The following is a 17593-nucleotide window of genomic DNA, read 5'->3' as shown; positions in this document are numbered from 1 at the left end:
TTTTTCTGTTTACTATCCCCCATTATCTGCGCATGTGCTATGAACAGTGTTGCAGCATTGTGGTTGTGGGTCCCCCTTACTATTGTGTGGACAAAATTTGTTTATTGTTGTAATTGTTCTTTTGCTTTGTTTTAGTTGTTTTTTGGGTAGATAACATTTGGGTTAAGCATAGATTAACTATAAACATTTTTTATATTAGTTTAGATGGCCAACTCAGACGTTGAAATCGTCTTTCACCATGCGAGAAAATTTGAGAATAATGGGACATTCAGATACCACTATGGTCAAACCACAACTTTAAAAATTGATCGAGATTGTTGGAGTTATTTTGAAATATTAACCATTCTTAAGGAGAAGGGTTATAGGAATGTAAAGAAGTTGTGGTATTATTTGGGTTGTGGTCCTGTTTTAGAAGATTGTTTGGAACTGTTATCAGATGACAAAGGTGCATGTCATGTAGTCAATATTGCTATGTTTAGTGGTCAAGCTCACATTTATGTTGTACACATGGTCTCTGAGCCTCAGTATCTTGTAGAGTTGGAATACTCTTCTCAACAAGAAATTGAGAGACATATTGGTGAAGTAGAAGTTGAGATAGAGGGGGCTGAAAAGGAAGTTGAGGGAGAGGTTAGTGAAGCTGAGGTTCAGGCAGTGGGTGAAGCAGAGGTTCAAGCAGTTGGTGAAGTAGAGGTTGAGGGAGTGTGTCATGTAGAGCCTGAGGTAGAGGCTGAAGTAAAAGTAGAAGTTGAGATAGAAGTTGAAGTTGAGGCATTGGCTGATTTAGATAAGGTGGTAGAAGATGAGGTAGAAGTTCAAGTTGAGGCAGTGGCTGATGTAGAAGAGGTGGTAGAAGATGAAGTAGAAGTTCATGTTGAGGCAGTTGCTGATGTAGATAAGGTGGTAGAAGGTGAGGTATAAGTTGAAGTTGAGGTAGTGACTGATGTAGAGGGTGATGTACAAGTTCAGGTAGAGGGAGTGGCTGAGGTATATAGTAATGATGTTGAGGGACAGGGTCAGGCTGATGTAGAAGTTGATGGGTATGATGTTACAAGTTGGAATGGGTCCGAAGAGGATGTCTTGAATGAGGATGAAGATGAAGTGGAATGTGTTATATTTGAACCTACTAACCAAGTAGAAAATGGTGGACCTAGGGGTTTATCCGAAAGTGATTGGGAATCTGAGAGTTTGAACAACATTGTTGAAAGTGACAACACAGATGATGATAGAGATGGTTACATGGATTTTGAGATTTTTTCAATGCCCAAAAGTATGGAACAATATAAATGGGAAGTGGGTACGTATTTCCTTGACAAAAAAGATTTTACAAAAGCTATAAGAACGTATGGAGTAGAGAATGGAAGGAAATTAAAAGTTTATAAAAATGACAAAAGAAGGGTATGTGTGAGATGTTCTGGTGCAAAAGAAAAATGTCCATGGTATGCATACTGTGCATATAAGGCATCTGAAAATACATGGTAGCTAAGGAAGAGTATAGACATGCACACATGCAGTAGGAATTTAACATCCGATTAATGACTTCAAAATGGTTGAGTGGGAGGTTAGAGACGAGTATAAAAGAGAATCCAAATATTAATCTATATAACCTCCAAAACAAAGTTTCTAAGAAGTGGAACATTGGTGTTTCTCGGTCTACAACGTGTGGGGAAAAAGTAATGGCTTTTAAGCAAATAGAAGGTGATTTTAAAGAACAATATAGAAGACTCTATGACTATGCAAACAAGTTGCTTCGGTCTAATCCTGGTTCAACTGTCAAACTTAAGGTTGAACCTAATGAGGACAATAGAATTTTCAAGAGAATGTATGTGTGTTTGAAGGGCTGTAAGGACAACTTCGTGTCTTGTAGGCCTATTATAGGTTTAGATGGTTGTTTCCTAAAAGGAAAATATGGAGGTGAGTTGTTAACTGTGGTTGCAAGAGATGGGAATGAGCAAATGTGTCCTTTGCATATGCTGTTGTTGAGGTGGAGAATAAGAACAGTTGGCAGTGGTTTTTAGAATTGCTTATTGATGATCTTGGTGGCCAGGAGCTTTATTCAACAATCACATATATTTCAGATCAACAAAAAGTGAGTAATGTTGCCCATGTCTTGTATTATAACTTTGAAACCTTCATGTGTTGTATTATAAGTTCTATAGCTTCATCTTTTTACTTTGATAGGGACTTGTGTCAACATTACAAGAACTTCTACCTGGTGTGGAGAACAGATTTTGTGTGCTCCACATTTATGCAAATTTTAGGAAGAAATTTCCTGGTCATATTCTAAGACGTCTATTATGGAAAGCAGCATCATCAACACACCCTCAAGCATGGGAGACAGTGATGAGAGAAATTAAAGATGTCAATCCAGATGCCTTTAAACACTTGCTAGCAATTCCACCAAGGTATGTTAAAAACTTGGTTGTTTGCAACTCAGTTTTTTATAAGTACTTTATTTCAAATTCTGTGTTGATATATTTGACTTCAAATTTGTTTAATTAGATATTGGTCACATTCAAGGTTTACGGGTAAAGCTGTGTGTGACACATTAGTCAATAATATGTCATAAGCTTTTAACAGTGTCATAGTACATGCAAGAGGCAAACCCATCATCACAATGATGGAAGACATTCGTATCTACATCATGAAGAGATGGGCAACAAATAGACATAAAATAACAAAATTTGAAGGTTGTCTTTGCCCAAAGGTTAAAAAAGATTTGAAAAGGAATTGCACATGACGAAATTTTGGATACCTAGGTATGTGAACATCACCACATTAGAATCTGGACTTCATGATGATGTTTTAACATTTTTACTTCAAATACTAATTTTAATTTGTTTGGTTGTAGTTGGTCAGGTATGAAAATTTTTGAGGTCAAACACACTTCAATAATTGATGAGAAGTATGTGGTTGACTTAGATAAAGTGGAATGCAGTTGCAGAAAGTGGACTTTAATAGGAATCTCATGTTGTCATGCACTAGCTGCCATGAAATTTTTGAACATCAATGGAGAAGACTACGTCTCAAATTGGTTTAGAAGGGTAACATACCAAAAAACATACATTCCAATGATATACCCTGTCAACGGTCATCACCTATGGGAAATGACTTCTCATCCTGATGTTTTGCCTCCACCTAAAAGGGTGTTACCTAGTAGACCAAAAAAGAAGAGAAGAGACTTGGGAGCTAAAGAAGGATGACACACAGCTAAAACAAAATGGAACTCGTAAGAGATGTTCCATATGTAAGCAGGTTGGTCATAAAAGAAATACTTGCCCACAATGTCCAGGACCAAGTCATCAACCTGAAAGTCAGCCAACTATAGGACCAAGTCAGGAACAAGAAAGCCAACCAACTACTGGACCAAGTCAGCAACCACCAAGCCAGCCAACTACACCAGGACTTTAAAAGTTATTTAGAACACTCAGATGTATTTTGACAAGTTTAGCTTAAGTTTAGCTTTTGTTTGACAAGTTTAGCTTTTGTTTGGTACAACTCAGTATTGGCTACTTTGTAAACATTGACATGTAGTTTGAACTTCATTTTGAATTGGGTATTTTGTAAGTTGTGACAATTTCTCTTTTGGATGTGCATTTGATTTCCAATTTCAGAATTGGATGATTATTCAGAATTGTGATACCAAATTGGATGATTATTATCATGTCACTATCAATGATTTTTATTCCATGTGCATGTGATTACAGGGACATTTTTCTTTGTTGTGATGTATACTCATGTTACAGGTACTCATCTTTGACAGTGAGGACTAAATGTAACTTACATTGATCTTTATCAGTGAGGATTACATGTCACTTACCTAAATGTTATGTGATTACAATGAAGTTTTTGATTTGGTGTTGCTTTTGTCCAGAGCACATCACAATCCATAAATTTATTGGACGTTCAATAATACTGACACACCACTTTCTCATTTTACTGTCATTTCAATCTAAAGTTCAATTACCTTATCTTCTATATATCAAACAAAATGTACATTCAAACAATAAATTCAGATGCACAAATTCAGATTTCTCATTGATTTGAAAACATCATATTACAATATGGCCAAAGTGCTCTTCACAACAACTGACTACTACAACACATCATGGACTTTTAAACAAAATACAAAGAAGGATGATGTTAATCAACCCCATAAAACATAGCATCCAAATCAACATCTCCTTTCTCTGAAAACCCATCACAGATTTCTCCAAGCTATTAATCTTCCTCCTTTTCCTAGCAATAGTACTGCCACCGTCATCTACATTATCTTCAATACACCATTTAAATAAATTGCATCCTTTAAGTTCTTCATTTCTTGTCCGCTGCTCAAAGTATTTACTTCATTAACATTTCATTAATAACCAGAACAATTTATCACAAAAATTAAACTTGTAATTAGGGCAGCCCCAAAATTGTTTCCCCTCATTCTTAGCTGTTTTTGCCACTCTCTACACAGCAACCTCCCCACAATGGCATATTTTCCTTCCAAGGAATCCTCTGGATGTACCACCACGAGAGCTCCCCCATGAGCAAGACGAACATCCTTGATTCAAAGACATTGACACAAGAAGGAACCCCAAAATGAGACAACCACGAACCACTTCGCCAACCAACTGCCAACGACGGAACACCAACTTGTGAAACACGAAGCACCACTCTATTGCCAACAGACAACACTAACATCCAAATGCTAAAGAACAATAAAAGAAAGAGAACAAGACAAATTTGAAGAAGAACACCCACTGTATCGTGTTCGCAACACAAAGGAGAAGACCCTAATTGGTTTTATCTATGCCCAAAGTCAGATTTCCCCCAAATTATAAAACCCTAACTTAATATAGGGTTCATATTCTCTATTACTTCCTTACACGTCATTATTTACAAAATCAATATAATAACACGTTTCACATAACTGGTGCCATATCATTAATGCATTAACTCCGTTTACTGATACTTAACGAAAGGGTTAAATTAGAGAAAAATTTATCTAAATGTGAATATATTCCAAATACTTCTAAAAATGTGAACAAAATTAAGATTAGACAACGAAAGTGAAACCAAGAGGCTATCAAACCAAATGTCAATGATAGTGGGGGGTTTTAATTCTTTATCTGAGCGGTTTATAGTATCTTCATATTATAATAAATTTTCTCTTTCTTTTCCTATTTTTTTTTTATATATCTTCCCTCTTTATATTTTACACTTAATTTTTTTCCCAATTCCAAAATCATTTGTACCTCCAAAATTTTCGACTCTTCTTCTTCCCTCCCAAATTTCCCACTCCCTTCCTCCTCTCAAAGTTTCGCAATCGTTCTTCCTTGTTGAAGCTTCTCATAATCATCGCATTATCTTTCTTCCTTTCTTTTTTTGTCCTTCCATTTCGCTCACTACGAGTTTTTAGTTTCGACTCCTCCAATGAACTCCAATGGAAGCTCGTCCAAGCTGCTATCACTGTCGACTCCTCCAGCGATGTTCAGTCCTCTTACTCTCCTGTTATTGTATAGCTAACACGAAAGAGAGAGAGAAGCAAATGGAGAAGGTTATAGAAGAACAACACAAGAAAAGGAATAAGAGAGTTTTAGGGTTTTATCGATTAACTCAAAAAATGGAGAAGAGAAGGGAAAATCAGGGGAAATGAATATGGCCGTTCGTGATTCTCATCAGCGGAAGAGGTATAAAAACTATAAGGTTTGGGTTAGGAAAGGTGAGATTTGAGACTTAGTTTTGTGGTCTTGTTAATAATTGGTGAAGTTTGTGTCATTTCTCAGATTTGTTAGAATCATTCATAGAGTCTTTTACAATGTTGCTCTATCAAATGAATTCATTTTGCAATGTTTGTGTTTCCTTTGTGTAATCCATTACTCATTGATGGAGATTGCAACTTGTTCATATTTATCATGATGTGAATGTCTTTACTATTTACTCTGTTATTGTGTTATGTTGTTTACATAGAGTATCACTTGCTAATCATAGTTGCATCATGTGTGAAGTATATTTATTACAAAGTTTTACGAAGTATAAATAGATAAACTCAATCAAATTTCTCTCTTCAAATGAAGTTGCAGCTTTTAATTTCTAAACTTGTTAAGAACTTCATTCAAACTTTATATTATTTGATTTTTAGTTTTGTTTTGGGTTATTTATAAAATAATGATCTCAGTTTATATCTAAATTGGTTCTATCTGTGATTGTGATTGTTAATTTTAAAACAGATTGATGTTTTGGGGCTCCGAACTCCATTTTTGTTCTTGGAATGGATAGGACTGAATGCTATGCTAGTATTCATGATGGCAACTGAGGGCCTCTTTGCAGATTTTGTAAATTGATGGTATTATGAAGATCCACGTAACTCCCTAGTAAGAACCAACCTTTATAATTTATAATACATAATTAATTTCAGAAATTGTTTAATATAGGTAGAAGAAGGTGCTGACCTATATTGTTTAAATTGATTTTATATAATTATTAGCTACATCATTTGCTAATATTCTTTTAGTTTTAAAGGCTAATGTGATGATGCCTACCAGTTTTACGATGCAAATTTATTAGGTCTTCATAAACTATAATAAGTAGCTAAAGGTATTCTTGCTTATAGTAAAAGTTGATTAGGTCAACAACGTTATTGGTTTGTTGCATAAATTGTAGATAAGCGCGGATTGTAATAATTTTGTTAAATTTTCCTTACTTTCATTGGTTGGATGCAAAGGTTGATTTTGAGTGCCAATTCTTGTAGGTCATCTATGCTATGTTGAAAATTACTACAATTTGCAGGTGTGGAGTGCGTTGAAGCCAAACACTGATGACTCAAAAAACCCAATACATGAGATGGATTTATTATCTAGTCAAAAAAATGATGTTAATTGTGCATGTACTGGTTGCTCTGTGGCTTCAAAAATTTAACATCTGACCCTTGGAAAGAAGAAAATACACTGAAGTTTCAAAATTTCTGGTATATCCTAATGCTTGATATAATTTTTTCTACCTTGGTTAGTTTTACCCTTAAAGATGTAGAAATACGTGATCTGATGGAATCGGTAGGTTGTTGGTTTGGTTTGTGAGGAAAGTTTTTTTATTATTTTTATTTAGTGTTTATGCGTCCATTTTATTTAGATATATTCTTTTTCGAATATAATATTGTATTATTTGCTTACAATATTGTATTGTATTCTTTTTGGAATATAATATTGTATTCATTACTTCAACGTCTCTTATGCTTGTATTGTTAATATTGTATTCATTACTTCTTGTATTGTTAATATTGTATTCATTACTTCAACGTCTCTTATGCTTGTATTGTATTCTTTTTGGAATATAATATTGTATTCATTACTTCTTGTGTATTAATTTTTTTAAAATTAATGTAACTTTTACAGCATTCAATAGCCATATTCCTTACTTGAGTTACAACGCCCTGTTGAGAAGATTATAGATCAATCCGCCGATTCTTATTCTCCCACCCACTCACAAGTAAGTTTCTTCATTCTAAATTTTAGTTTAACTTTTATACTTTGTCACTGTAAATCCATTGGTTATCTTAACAAATATATTTTTTGTTTGTCTGTCGCTTGCTTTCTAGTATTGCAAGATTGTATGAGTATAATTATCATTATTTATTTTATTAATTTTTGTTTTATTATTTCAACAAGATGGTGATTCAAATGAACTCGAGTCTTTTTTAAGTACAAGACAATCATATAGTGGAAGTAAAATTTAGGGAGTTTATGATATTCTTTTTAGGATAAAACTATATTTAGTTTATTATGAATTTTGAGTACTTATTGATTAAGTTGTAAAGATGATTTTATTTTAAATTGATTTTATGTTACTATGATGATTTTGACAATGAAATTATATCAATTTGTGATGTCTTTTGTTACATTAATATGTTTAATATTGTTACAAATAAATAATTTTGACCCAAAAATATAAATACCTCAAATGATGACATAAATTAAATAATACTAGCAAAATAAATTAATAAACTTCAAATTAAATAATACAAATGAGGAAGGTTACAACTTCCACCGTATAATTGTTAAATTGAATGACATATATTAAACTTAAAAAATAGTGTAAAAAATACAGATATTTTTTTAATCAAATAGTTGAAAATAAAGGAGCTTAACAACTCCCATAAAATAATAGTCAGGAATAGAGGAGGTTTTTACCCTTTGTAGAAAAACCTCCGCAAATTGATTATGATATTAGGAGTTGCGAAAAATCCCCGTAGATAAGTTGTGGCGACTCAAACTATGGCGGTTTGGAAAAACCCTACAATTTACTTTGCAAAGGGTAAAAATACCCATAAATCGAAAAAAAAAACTCCACTAAATAACCTTTTTTTTTGTAGTGGATCAAGTATTTTAGAATCAATAATATACAGGAAATATCACAGTTAAAATGTGAGTATGCAGATGTATGAATGTAACAGTAATCAGTAGTTTATTCGCATACAAGCATTTTAAAATCGATTTTGATTATAGTCTAATCGATTAAAATCCTGCTGAGTGAATGTGTTCAATAACATATATAAGATCATTACAGCAATAATCCTACATAACACAACTTTTCTCAATGATGTTGAGTGTTAGTCCAGTAAAACACAGTGGTTGTGATGCAATTTGAAATATCAAATGAGTATGAATATGCAATGAAGTATATGACAGTGAGAATAACAAATTTGCATTCATACAACAGGTTCAATAACTTGTATCAGAGTAATTAATGCTTGATTTTGTCATGAACCTAGTTTTGATATCAAATACATATTTCAGTACTCATGTATCATGTGCAATGTGTATGTATCAAAGAGTATTATACACAAAGAACAAAGATATATCAAATATAGTGCAGTAAAAAATATGATTCCAGTTTAATCAGAATAGTATCAAAGCACTGTGGTACACAAATATACATATAAAAAGAATGATGATTTTCAAATCAATTTTGAGCTCTATGCATCCTATGATTTTAAAACTTGTGCTAAACATGTGTATTAGAACATTTGAAACTTGTTTAGTATCATAGAAATCATTTGAAAGCAAGTAAGAACATGTAAGACAAGTGTTTAATGCTTTAACATCTTAAATTTAAAAAAATCTGACAGACTTAATCGATTATGTAATTTGTTTAATCTATTAAAATTTGAAGATATAATTAAGAATCAAAGTTCATGTATATAGACCTGTATCACTCACATCAATACCTGCAAAGATATCCTTCTCAACATTTTGCAATGTTAATATCCAATAATCATGATATGAATCCGCAGTTTTGTAATGTATGAAAAAAGAAAGACTATGATCATTGAATCGTGTCACCAAGTGAAATATTAGTTTTAACATTTAGAGCATGATCAATATAGTCATTCAATGCATTTATCCAAATCACAAAGCATTTAGATATGAAGATATTGGAATCAACATAATCATCCAAAATAGTTTTTAACAATTGATTAAGAGATGAGGTTAAAACTGTTTGAAACAGAAAAGAAACTCTCTTTGGAGCAGATTTAACAAATTATGTTTTTAACATAACATATTAAATTTTGCAAAGCATATTTTCACACTATCTCTTCAAATCAAGCGACAAGCACACAACACATACATCAAAATGATTATGTAGAACACAAATGATACACATTTTATCAAATTTACAGCTTGTTACCACTTTTGATGACTCTCAAGATGACAATATCACTTTAAATTGTGAGATTTGCTTCAGCTTTATGCATCATCTTGAGTCCGGTCCTTTTCCATTCCTTTCAATCTCCTGTAAAATAGTTTAAAGGTTTTGATGCAAGTATCCATTTGAATTTGGGTCCTTTCATGTTAGAAGATTTTATTGGTTCCTTAGGAATCCATTTAAACTTTCCTTTAGGAATTCCACAATTTTTGTAATAACATGAATTTGATGCATGGCTTAACTGGTTGCAGTAGAAACAGAAAATTGAAGAGGGTTTGCTTATGTCAATAAACCTTCTAGTTCTAAATCTATTACTTTTACCGACATATCCTATTCCTTCTCTATTCAACACAATCCTTTGTGAACCAAGAAGAGCATCAAGATTTGAACTGCCTAGTGTGAATTTTGATAAAGTTTTCATAAGAAATTTAATTCTTTCCAATTTTCTTGGACATATTTCACACTCTTAATCACACTTCTTGTTCACATGCATAGTGTTTTGAGATATATTCTCTAGAGATTCTAGCTTTGATTTCAAACTATCATTTTCATTATCAAGAACCTCTAATCTATTTTTGAGCCTCTTGTTTTCCTTTCTAAACTTGATGATTAAGTGTTGCAATTTCATAGCTTCATCATACAATTCTTCAAAAATATCAAGTAGTTGATAGTACCTATTTTCGGTGCATTTAGATTCATCACTACTCACGCTGCTTTCAAATATTGTAGATTTTTCCATCAAGCAGAAGTCTGTTTCCTCTTGCTCTCTTTCTTTTTCTTTACTGCCATCATCTCCATCATCTTCCTCAATCTCATCATCTATTGCTACTCTTTCATCACCCAAATTTTGATTCCCAATTAGCTTCTAGAGTGCAACAATCTCTTGATCCATTTTGTCAAGCTTGGATGTGTAGGTGGATTGACCAGTGTTTGCATTTGCTCGACCATATGTCTTTCAAAGTTAGTCTTTGGTCTGTAAAGAGTTGCTCTAGTAGACATTTCCACACTTAATGAATCAACATATTGTCCTTTAGTGGGTTGGTGTTCATCTCTGCCTTCATGTTCTTTTTCTAGTCTTTGCTTCAATTTGAGTGAACTTCCTTCTGTTTCACATACAGTACTGGAAGAAGCAACATCTTCATCTTTTTTTCTAAAGTGCTCTTTATTTCCTGCAAGATTCAAGTTAGTTTCTTTTTTACAGAACACGAATTTAGAAAACCTTTCAGCCATAAGATCAGTTTCTTCATCCTTTGAGCTTTCTATAGTTTCATCAGCAGGTTTCAAGATGTTGATCTATCTTTTCTCCTCTTGATTTGGACTCCTTGATATTCCTGTCTTGATAGGCTCATGAAAACTGTTAATCACAAGATTCAAAGGACCTTTGCCTATTGAATTCAAGAAACCATCATCATGTAGATTAATTCTTTCTGATCTGAATTCTGACTTTTTGTGAGGACTGAGAAAATTTAAGTAGGTTAGTGGAAGACAGGTGTATGTAAGAGAGTGCACCGTTCAGTTTTGACGATAGTATTTAAATGAAAATTTCAAATCACGTTCCACTTTCTGTATGCACTATCTCTTTGCCAACTTTCTAAATTCTCTCTAGAACTTCACACGTTCTCTTCATCTGATCATCAATCAGGTGGTGCTTGAGCCCTCCTAGTATCAAGAGTTTTCTTTCGAACCGATTAAGTGGTTGTTTGAGCTGGTAAGTTCTTCTTCTTAGAAATTCTGTTTTCTGGCACATTCAAGCCATGTTTCTGGTTGCATGTGTCTATCATCTTCTTTTCTTAAAATTCTGATCACATTTTTGGTCTTGTGGTTGGTATATTTTTCATCAATCAGTGAACCTTAGGTTTCTAAGATTTTTGGTGGTGAGTGATTTTCTGCAATTGTGAGTTTTGATCCAGTTAAGAGGTAAGGGAAGCTAGTAATTTAATTATGTTTGTTTATGTTTGAAATTGTTGGTTGGACGTGTGCATGTGTGGATAATTTGATGTTGGCTTGATTTTTGTGTATGGCTGAGACTTGTGAACTGGTTGAGAAGTTCTGCAAAATTATGTAGAAAGTCGAGCGCTTGTTATTGAACGCTCGTTATTGAACGCTCGGTCAGGTCAGGTAATCGGGTTGAGCGGTATTCGGTTTCGTAGTGATATTCTGGCTAAGTGTTGTTCGGTTTAGTATTGATGTTCAGTTTTAAAAGTACTCGTTTTTTAACTCGACAGTCTTCGGGTTGGTATTATCGTTCGTTATTAGTAGTGCCAGTGCTAACCCTCGGTCGTGTACTAGTAGTTATGCTAGTGTTAGCGCTCGGTCGTGTACTAGTAGTTATGCTGGTGTTAGCGCTCGGTCGTGTGCTAGTAGTTATGATAGTGTTAGTGCTCGGTTGTGTACTAGTAGTTATGCTAGTGTTAGCGCTCGGTCTTGTACTAGCAGTTATGCTAGTGTTAGCACTCGATCTCGTACTAGCGCTCGTTCTTGGTAGTGCGCGGTCCTGTACTAGCGCTCGTTCTTGGTAGTGCTCGATTTCGTACTAGTGATCGTTCTTGGTAGTACTCGGTCCCGTACTAGCATTAAGCTTAAATGCGTTAAGTTTAAGTTATAGGTCTTCAGACTAAACTATAGGCATTCATCTTAGGGTATAACACTCGATTTCGTGCTAGTATTTTGTTTAGTACTAGCGTTCGGTCATGTATTGGTATACAATTTTGTAATGGTGTTCGGTTTTGTCATAAATAGTGAGTTTTCGTTCGGTCGTACTCAGGGGTTGTGTTGTTGTCGTTCGGTTTTCTTCTATGAATGATTATTTGGACTTTAAATGTTAATTTCACTGTTTGACTCTGATTGCTTGAGATAGTTGTATTGATCTATTGTGTATGAGAAATTATATTGAAATTCAAATAAGGCATATGTTTCAAGTAATGTGGAAGAGAATTCTAAGGAGGAATGTCTCAGTGAAATGTGTATTGAAGTGGGAAGTATGAATATGGACAATGAAATCCATGAAGTTCATCCTGATATTCTGATGATTATTCATAAAATCTGAATGGTTAAGTCAGGTGTTCGATTTATGCATGAAGTATAGTGTTCAATTTATATTTGCTTACCTATATTTGTTTTGGTATGTTGTAGTGTTTGGTTCTGCATTGGTTGTACTTGTACGAAATGTATGTATGTTTGCATAATTAAATTACATTAGCTTACCCTTATTTTCCTGTTTTGTCCATGTTTCTGTTCGGTTTTTCTCTTGTAATGATCACCTTTTAGGTGTGAGCAGAGGGGGAGGAGTGTGCGTTGGAGCAGGAGTTGAAATCAGACTTTGAAAACTCAACAATCTTGCTCTTCAAGAAATCACACCTAGTTTATCACTATTGTCAAACTAGTTTCTTGGACCTCTTTCTTTTTCTGTAAGCTTTGCACTTTTCTGTAAAAGAATATGAAAATGTTAGAATCATAAAGTCTTCTTACAGAAATCAAATTCACGTCAATATATAGATGAACTCGTATCAGTCGCAACATAATCGAATTTGTTATTAATGTAGTCGAATACACCAATTCAGTTATAACAGATAATGAAAGTCAAAGCACTTAACTGAATTAACAATTAATGCAGTCGAATAACATTTAATGTTTGGTCAACATATTTAAAAATATAGTCGTTGTAACTGTTATATCAAACATTAACAGATTTCAAAACAATAACAAACTTAATCGAATACATATCACATGCAATCGTTTATGTAATAGTGTTATGCAAAGTTTTGAAAACTTTTCTTTTTGAAAAACTCTCACCGCATAATGTAATCGATTTCAAACTGTTGTTTTGCCACACATTTTCAAGTTCAACATTAGTGCTTGTGGTTTTTCATCTAAAAACATGTGTCATGTATTCATGTATAAAATCAAATATATAACACAGTAAAATGCAATGAACAACACAACAATCTACACAATCATGTTCTCATATGCTCTTATAACATGTAAGCATACATTACTACAAAAAAGTGTATAGATATCACATTTTTTTTTTATCATAGATAGCGCTTTTTAAGTGCTATCTATGACAACTATCTATTAATAGATAGCGCTTCTAAAAAAACGCTATCTATTGTTGTCTAACAATAGATAGCGCTTATTTAAACAAGTGCTATTGGTCTAATTTTTTAAAAAAAAAAATTAAAAGAAAATATAATTTATTGACTTTATTATGTACAAACTTGTGCTATCTATTGGTTTTATTATATAAAAAAATATAAGATATTAAAAACAATATGAGAAAGACAAAGGTCTCAAAACAAATGTTCATTAATATAAATAAAAACTATTGATACAATAATATTTCAAAATCCTATAAACATGACAACCATAACTTATATATCCTATCAGTACCTATAAACATGTACATCACCGTAACATAACCTATAACATATACTAATTAAATGTAATCACCAATCTTCTCTAACTTCAATGATTTGATTGTCATGATATTGTTGACATCTACAAGTAGAAAAATACTTCAAGAAAGAAAAATAATATAAAATTAGTTAATTAAATTTTTACTACAAATTAATTAGGACAATGAAGATAACTTACATAAGTTGGAATTATCCCTCTATGATTGTGATAATTTCTTCTGAGTTTGGTATTGCAGAACCACAACATGTACTATAATCTTTCCATACATGTTCTATCATTGTACTTTACAAAGTCCATACATATTTTGTTATGAAATGATAAAATGCATATTTTCCAAAATTTTGAAACAAAGTCAGATTCGAGAGGAATTAATAGTTAATAGAATAATGAGCTAAACAAAGTGTAGAGCATTTTATGATAAAGTAGAAAATATACTTGACAAAAAAGCAAGTATGTGTTTGATCATACTGAATAAATATCATAAGCATATCACTTCTAAGTACGTGCCACTTTTTTAAGAAATTGTGTTTTATGTTAAGTTTTACAAAATCATTGTTATTATAAGTAATAAAAATAAAAATTGGGATCGTTCATAAAAATTCTCCTCATGAGGTTAAATTTTATGCTTCATCATCACTAGTAGAGTTAAAGGAATAAACATTGGTTATTTTCGGTCATAGACATCGGTTTGGAAACCGAGACATATACAGGCGAGGTAGAAGGTTAGTAGGATTTGCCTCGGTTCTCTTTAACCGAAGCAATATCTACGATTCGACTCGGTTCTCTTAGAATCGAGGCAGTATCAGTTCTTCCACCTACCCTAATTGCCTCCACCACCACAGACCTTCCCTTCACGAGCCTTCCATCGAACAGGTTCTGCGTAGGGGTGCATATCCCACTGGGAGAGAACGAGATGAGGAGAAAGGGCAGCAGATATGTGTTTGATATGCTTTTTCATTTCACCAAAGGACAAAATCCCCCTCCAATCCCTTCATCGCTGACAAACAGCCCCAAGAAAAAAACAGAACCTTCTTTTCACATTCCAGCTCCAAACCACTTCAATTCTTCAGTAGAAAACAAAACTTCAAGATCAAACAAAAAGACTAAAAGCTAACACCATATGTATGTATGTATGTTTACATATATATATATATATATATGTATGTATATATATGCATGAGATATCTATAATGAAAACATGTTATGTGTAAAAGCTCAGTACATGTAAATAATTGATTACCTGGTAAGTCCTATGGTTCACACTTGTAGAGATTAACTGATGGAAGCTTGCCAGGCCTGGAACTCACAGGTTGCAACTCCAAACAACAAGACAGGAAAGTACAGCGGAATGGAAGTAGATAAATGGTGTTTTGGTGTGTTTTTAATGGAAGGAGTGTGTGTAGAGATCTCTCGGCTCAGAAGGCCTTCCTACTATGGAAAGAAGCTAGAGGAAAGGGTAGAGAAAGTGAAGAGAAGGAGTGACTCAAGAGCAATAGGTCTGGAAAACAATTTTTGCAGCATTTCACTAAGCTCAAAAGTGAGAAAATAGAAAAGGAAGATCCTCTTATTTATAGGTGAAGAAGGGCCTCAATTCTGAGCTAAATTCCCTCCAAAAATTCAAAATAAAAGACGAGCTTGGAGGCGAAGTCAGCTGGATCACGGGAAGCATGCTGGGTCACATTAACAGTGCTGCCAAAACGTGTTTCAGGTTGCTTCGCTGGAAAAAGAAGAGAGAATAAAAAAACGTCAGGAGAAAAGCTCAAGGCACTAACTGTGAGAAAGAGGGCTCCAAAAGAAATATTCTAAATTTTCGAATGACACAAATGCATTCTTTATAGAGTAAAAAAGAGACGAGGAATGGCCCATGGGTTTGCGGAAAAATTCACCCCTTACGATTTTAACTAAAATCATTCACTACAAATCCAAATCCCAAACCTTACAGAGAAAGATTTGACCACAGCAAAGCAACGTTCATATGTTGCTTTCGAAAAAAGACTTTACAGGTTTTACAACAGCTTCATACCAAACTAACAAACTAAAAGCAACATTCAATGTTTTAGGATTTTTAGTTTTGGAAATTTAATTTTGTGTTAGGGATTCTAATTAATCCCTCTTTCTCTACCTTTTATCGGAACCCTATATAACCAGGTTCCAGCCTTTTTCTTTGTAATAGAAAAGAAAGTATCAGAAAAATACACTTCATACAATAAAAGATAAAAGAAACGTTCTATATTTTTTTCTTACCTCTATTACAACGTCTCCTTTCTTTTCGTTTCCCTTTTTTGTCTAGTAACCGCCGCTCCGAGCTCTGTTGGTGAATTGCCATGGAGATCGTCTGTGTTTCTTTTCTCTCGCATGTCTCACAGCCTCTAGTATCACCAATCATCTAACACGAGGGTAGCTTCGAGCGAAAGTATTACTTTTCGCTTTTGGGCCATAAGCCATTGGGCCTCAGTCACAGTGACTATGGGCTTATTTTAATATAAAATGTAAAATTATTATAAATGATTGATATTGGTCAAGATTATTTTTTAACTCATCTAAACTTAAAAATTCATATTGTTGACATTGTTGGAAGTTCCACATTGATTAAAGATAAGGTCAAATTAAAATATATAAGTGAGATGCAAACCTCACCTTACAAGTGGTTTTGTGGGGTTGAGTTAGGCTTCAAGCTTACTTTCTAATATGGTATCAGAGTCATGGTTAGAGCCTATCCTAACGAGTTTTATGTGGGCATTCTTCTTTTTCTACCTGTTATTGCGCCGCTATCGGAACCATTCCATTAATTCTACATCACGCTCGAGATGTCTATACCTCAACCTAAAGGGGGTGTGTATCGAAACTTAATTTGTATATCATCATTTGATTTTTCAACGCAAATCTAAAATTTACGGCATATATTTTTATTCATTTTATGTATATTATTCAATCTTTTAAAATCTTTTCAATGTTTTATTTATCAATAACAATAAATATTCACAAACATTTTTATTTTTTCTCATATTTTAAATTTTAAAAAAATGGTTTTCTACGATACCAAGTTATATTTCACCTTATTTAATTTTTTAATTTCTCTACTATCTTAAACGAATTAAAATTTATTCTCCACAATTTTAATTAATTCTTTTAAATAAAATTTTATATTAACTACTACATTGTTCAAAACCCATTCAATTTTTTCTACCAGTTATAATAAAAATAACAATTTTTTTTAAAAAAAATCTATTTTTAAAATTTAAAACTATTTATATTTTTAACACAAACCAAATTATATTCCACCTAACATAATTTTTTTATTTTCTTTCCTCTTTCAAATCAATTAACATTTATTCTAACTTTAACTAATTTTCTTAAATTAATTTTTAGAGCAAATATATTATTTTTAATTCTACTTTATTTTTTTGTTTTGTTTTATTTTCGTATTCCTTCTCCCCGTGCACATAATAATTCACAGATCCCATTTCCAAACACCGGTCTTCTGAAAAAA

At 33.0% G+C, this 17593-nt stretch overlaps 2 long non-coding RNA genes across 7 annotated transcripts; one reads left to right on the top strand and one right to left on the bottom strand.

Annotated features, from left to right (window-relative positions):
- Positions 1-5375: 5375 nt before the first annotated feature.
- LOC108324050 (uncharacterized) lies at positions 5376-16488 on the bottom strand. Of its 4 annotated transcripts, none has more exons than XR_008247636.1 (4): positions 16348-16488; positions 15344-15820; positions 8172-13111; positions 5376-5507 (listed from the first exon to the last, which is right to left on the bottom strand). It is a non-coding gene; the product is annotated as an uncharacterized LOC108324050 (long non-coding RNA). The 4 variants fall into 4 exon arrangements; XR_008247637.1 differs by lacking the exon at positions 5376-5507 and having other exon boundaries at positions 8465-9774; positions 10362-13111; XR_008247635.1 differs by lacking the exon at positions 5376-5507 and having other exon boundaries at positions 8465-9774; positions 12892-13111.
- On the top strand, positions 5500-13187 carry LOC108324049 (uncharacterized). Of its 3 annotated transcripts, XR_008247639.1 has the most exons (5): positions 5500-5707; positions 6216-6359; positions 6775-6952; positions 7377-7470; positions 12955-13187. It is a non-coding gene; the product is annotated as an uncharacterized LOC108324049 (long non-coding RNA). The 3 variants fall into 3 exon arrangements; XR_001831747.2 differs by lacking the exon at positions 12955-13187 and having other exon boundaries at positions 7377-7831; XR_008247638.1 differs by lacking the exon at positions 12955-13187 and having other exon boundaries at positions 6737-6952; positions 7377-7831.
- Positions 16489-17593: the final 1105 nt, after the last annotated feature.

The sequence above is a fragment of the Vigna angularis genome, chromosome 3 (genome assembly GCF_016808095.1).
Source record: "Vigna angularis cultivar LongXiaoDou No.4 chromosome 3, ASM1680809v1, whole genome shotgun sequence".
Lineage (NCBI taxonomy): Eukaryota > Viridiplantae > Streptophyta > Magnoliopsida > Fabales > Fabaceae > Vigna > Vigna angularis.
Note: the sequence above shows the minus strand (reverse complement) of the source record. Positions and strands in the feature narration are given on the sequence as shown.